The 5329-nt window shown below is 35.6% G+C and overlaps 1 pseudogene; it reads left to right on the top strand.

Annotated features, from left to right (window-relative positions):
* Positions 1-1047: 1047 nt before the first annotated feature.
* On the top strand, positions 1048-4346 carry LOC143599698 (ubiquitin-activating enzyme E1 2-like; annotated as a pseudogene).
* Positions 4347-5329: the final 983 nt, after the last annotated feature.

The raw sequence follows: 5329 nt of genomic DNA, 5'->3' as shown, positions 1-5329 counted from the left end.
CTCAAACCACAAACTCTAGGGTGTATGAGACTTTGAATATTTGCCCTATGGTGTGTTATATGTCTCATATGCTTTATGTGCACGAGTGTTTATTTTTTGTTGTTGTTGAGCCTCAATAAGTATGATCGCGCCCCTAACTACTTTAGCCTTGTGCTAATAGAATAGGGCCTCATTATCCGAGTATGTTGGTTGTTACCAATTAGAAAGGATCCTCATTTATTTATGATTTATATACCGCAATTGTTGCTTTTATTTATAGTTTCATATACGAGTTGTGGATTTTGCCTCATATTATATATACTCAAAACCGTGAAATTTCTCACCAGCATACGTGTTGACAAAATATATTTTATGCATTGTTACAGGTTTGATTATTGGTTGATAGGAGTTGGAAGACGCTATTTCATTTTGAACGTTTAGGTTATTAGAAGAATGAACAATTTATTTCTTGTGTTTTGTGTTATTTTATATGAACAAGTTGTGTTACTTTTGATGATTAAATGAAATGAATGAGTTGTTTAATATTGTCACTTAAATAGTGTCTTGTGTTATTGAACAATCCATTGCACCCCGGCATGTTCCGTCGCCTTTGGTCGGGGTGTGACACAAATAATCCAATTTTCCATGAGTGCACAAAGCATGTTGAAATGGATTGCTACTTCGTTAGAGAACGCGTGGATTCGAAGGATACACATTAATACCAAGGAACAAATTTCTTACTTGTTCACGAAAACTCTTGGTGCTAGACAGTTGAAGTTTCTACTCGACAAGTTGGGCATTTGTGATCTTCATGCTCCAATTTGCGGAGGAGTATAGAAAACATAATAAGTTGTGATGTCTTCCTTAATTATACTTTTTGTATGTATACCTTTACTGGGTACTTTTCGTTGATTAAGAAAATAAAAAATTGTTTAATGTGTTACGCATATTGATGCATGAGTGAATTTTGTCTTCTATTCACATGTTTCTATTATTGATTTGGTTTTGCATGAGTGTGTTTGTTAAGATTTGACTAAGAATGGTTTAAACAGTTGACAATCATACTTTATGCTTCCTGAAAAGAGATTAGCTGGATGCGAGGAAGTAGTAGTGGATGAATGTTTGATCAAAAGGATTAAGAGTGATAGCTTGATCTCATCAGCCACCACAAATACAACTATGGGACGGGATGATGGAGGCCCAAGCATTGAAGAATGTGTCATGTTATATTTGGAGGCCCATGATCGTGCTTCCAAAGGTGGCCCACGAAAATGAGCATAACTTGGCCCACGAAGCTCCGTTTCAAGCTCATTACCAGTCAAATCGAAGCTTGAGGCGAGGAGCACATTGTGGCAAACACCCTGCAGTTTGGCCCTTGTCCGAAGCCCAAAAGCGCCATCTAAATAAAATTATGGGCCTTTTTATGTTTTTTCGTCAGTTTTTCGTTTTTATTTTTGGGTTTGTGTTTGGCCCATGGCCTTTTTTGGGCCCATTTCGTATTAGAAAGTCTTTTTATATGTTGCTAATGTAATCTGGAAAGGCAGACTTGAATATTATCTATAATTATTTTTCTGTTCATTTTCCTTGACCTTTGGGTGGGATCCGGGGGTTTTTGAAAGTTCATCACAGGTATTCTTAAAATCAACGTGATTCGATCTTCGTTATCATTTACCGCTGCATCACGGGAGGACAAAATATTAATAACCCAAAACAAGCTGATATTGATGAGGATCTTCATAGCCGACAACTTGCTGTTTATGGTCGGGAAACTATGAGGTGTCTGTTTCTCAGTGCTGAATTGGTGAGTGTACTGAGTCGTATATGTGTGTTTATGCATGTTGATGTATTTATGATGTACATTTTATGAAATTGATTGAATACGATAATTACATAAATGTTGAAAGAATGACATTGTGCTTCCATTGTAATATGTATGTATATGACACGTTTTCTTTCATGTCTTTTTATTTGTCTGATTTGACACGTTTCCTTTTCATGTAAGCTTTTTATTTGCATGATTTGACCACCCGTTAAAAAATAGTCCCAATTATAACTAAACGTTCATTTAAAACTGTTCATACACGTGATTGTTGCATTTACATTGGCTGTGAATCTAGTCTTTTTTACTTAAAGATATTAAATTGTTTTTAAAGTATCAATGATTCTCTTAATATGATTCGTTTGTTGGCTTCATGGCCTCATCAACTGATGAACTTTTGGTTTGTAATCTCGAATTTGATGTTCTTACATGTTTCTATTAGTTTTACCTGTATGTTTTAGGTGTAGCATATTCAGGGCTGTCTTTGAGGCATGGCAGGGTAGTCGACGGCCACGGGCGCGACACCCCGCTAGGCCCGAATTTTTTTTTCAAAAAAAAAAAATTATATGTATTTTTATCAAAAACATGTGTATAATCAATGTTTCAACACAATTACATAACCACTAGCTTGGTCTAATGGTAAAGGGGTATGATATCTAACCAAAAGGTTGTGGGGTTCTAGTCTTATTTTAGACAATTTTAAACTTATTTTTATACAAAAGTTTTTTACACAACTTAAATCATAATCAAATAAGCCCATTTATAATTAAATTGTTTAAACCGAACAAAATGTTTCTTTTACTTAAGGCCCAAAAATAAGTTCGTCTTTGGCCCAAAATATTTTTCGTCTTTTCGGAGCCGGCCCTGAGCATATTGTATTTATAAATTTATGTGCGTTCTCCGCAGCAAAGAACCTTATTCTTGCTGGTGTTAAGTCTGTGACATTGCATGATGAGGGAACCGTCGAGTTGTGGGATTTATCTAACAATTTTGTTTTCACGGGATGATATTGGAAAAAAAACAGAGCTCTTGCTTCCCTCAACAAACTGCAAGAACTGAACAATTCTGTTGTTATCTCTACCATAACAACTGAATTAGCTACAGAGCAACTGTCTGACTTTCACAAAAGTGGCATGTTTGATTAGTTTAGTTTTATTTGATTTTCATCTTTCACTTGTTCTTGGTTTTTGTACATTCTAACATACATGAAAATATAATTTTCTTTGCTCTCATTTTTGTACATTTTACATTCTCTATGCACACCAAGTTAAATTATAAATCCATAATTATGTACTTGTTCATTTCTTGATTAATACATGCAGGCTGTAGTGTTCACGGGTATTAGTTTGGAGCAAGCAATCGAATTCGACAACTTTTGCCACATTCACGAGCCTCCAATCGCTTTTATAAAATCAGAAGTACGTGGGCTCTTTGGTAGCTTGTTTTGTGACTTAGGTCCTAAATACACCGTTTCAGATTTAGACGGACAGGACCCACACACGGGCATCATTGCATCCATAAGCAATGACAACCCTTCACTTGTCACATGTGTTGATGATGAACCCCTCAAGTTTCAAGATGGAGATCTATTTATATTCTCTGAAGTTCACAGCATGTCAGAGCTAAACGATGTAAAACCAAGAAAGGTAATAAATGCAAAACAAAACCGTATTCATTCAGCATTGAAGAAGATACTACAAATTACAGAGAATATTAGAAGTAACTCAATTAAAGCAAACAAAAGTGTTGTGTCCTAAGCCATCGGAACAAGCACTTAAAGATCCTGGTGAATTTCTTCTTAGTGATTGACTGATTTCTTAAAGTTTGACCCTCTTGCACATGTTGTTTCGAGCATTGGATAAGTTTGTATCAGAGTTGGGTAGATATCCTGTTGCTGGATGTAAAACAGATGCTCAGAAAATGGATTCTTTGGTTTCTAGTATGCTGAAAGATCTAAATGTTGACACCATGTAGTCCAGAATGTTGTTAGAAACTTTGTGAATAGAGCACAGGCTGTGTTGAACCCCATGGCAACCTTGTTTGATGGTATTGTTGGACAGGAAATTGTTAAAACTTATCCAATACTACAGGTTAGTTATATCTCATTAAACTAAACTTTCTGGAAGGTTCCCTTCGTGGGAAGTTCGTTTAGTAAACAAACGAACATGGACAAAGATTTACGTTCAACTAATTAATGAACGAACATGAACACAGGTCGCGTTCGTGCAATTTTGTTCGTGAACGTTTGGTAATGTACTCATTTATGTTTGTTCATTTGTGTTCGTTAAGTAGCTTGTTTACGCTTGGTCATTAAAGGGTTTTTTTAATTATATTTTTATGTTTTGATTTTTAGTTATCATGTCAAGTATTTTCAGATAATTATTTCAAGTACTTGACTTTGCATATAGTTTGGTCAACCAAAGTCGACCATTGCAGCAACTACTGCCACCTTCTAATAAACCCGAACTTTGACATTGAACCACTTCAAAACCGTGCCAGCCCAGATACTGAAAACTTGTTTGATGATACTTTTTTGGGAGAATCTTAGTGTTGTGGTCAACACGCTTGATAATGTAAAGCACGGCTTTATATTGACCAAAGGTGTTTGTATTTTCAAAAACAGCTTTGGAGTCAGGGACTTTAGGTGCACTGTGTAATACACAGATGGTTACTCCTCATTTGACCGAGAATTGAGAACTATGGTGCATCATCCCCCCCCCCCCCCGGGCGCTAGTGTGTACTGTGCATTCGTTCCCACACAACATTGACCATTGTTTGACTTGGGCTCAGTCAGAGTTTGAAGGGTTGTTTGAGAAGACACCGCTGAAGCAAATGCTTATCTGTCTAATCCAAGTGAATATGTTTCTGTGTTTGGCATCTTAGTTTCTTAGTCACTTGGTTGTTTACACATTTACCTTGTGCATGCGTCAAACGGGTCAAAAAGTCACCAAAAGCTATTTTAATGCATAACTTAAAATCGTTTTAAATGAATAGTTGATCGAAACAATATAACTTTGTAATAATATTAGAGGTACTTTTTTATAAAAAATATTGGACAGAAAGTATTTTTGGTTAGGGTGTGCATGAGTGGGGTCAAACTGAACCAAAAACAGAAAATTTTGAAAACATTCAGCTTCGTTTATTGGATTTACCATTTAGACTTAAAATTTTTGGGCCTAACGATTACTTGATAGTTATACATTTGAGCTAAGGTTACAGTACTATTTATTAAATTCTTATAAATTACTTAAAATTCAGATAGAAAGTGAAAAATAATAAATTTGGTTCAAGTTTTAATTGCATGCAAAACCGAAACTGAACCGTAAATTTAGTTTTTACAAAAATGTAAAACAAAACCGTTGTTTTGATTTAGCTTGGTTTATTTCAGATATGGGTCAGTTTTTTCTGGCTGGAACTCTACAAGGTCCTATACGGTGGCCAGAAAGTGAAAGACTACAGGAACACCTTAGCGAACCAGGACCTGAGGTGGACCGTTGGATTATTAATTAATCCGAGGTTAGTTAATGGCTT

This window comes from Bidens hawaiensis, unplaced genomic scaffold (genome assembly GCF_021521415.1).
Source record: "Bidens hawaiensis isolate Kalapana, Puna unplaced genomic scaffold, B.hawaiensis_p1.1 tig00052515_1, whole genome shotgun sequence".
NCBI lineage: Eukaryota > Viridiplantae > Streptophyta > Magnoliopsida > Asterales > Asteraceae > Bidens > Bidens hawaiensis.
Note: the sequence above shows the minus strand (reverse complement) of the source record. Positions and strands in the feature narration are given on the sequence as shown.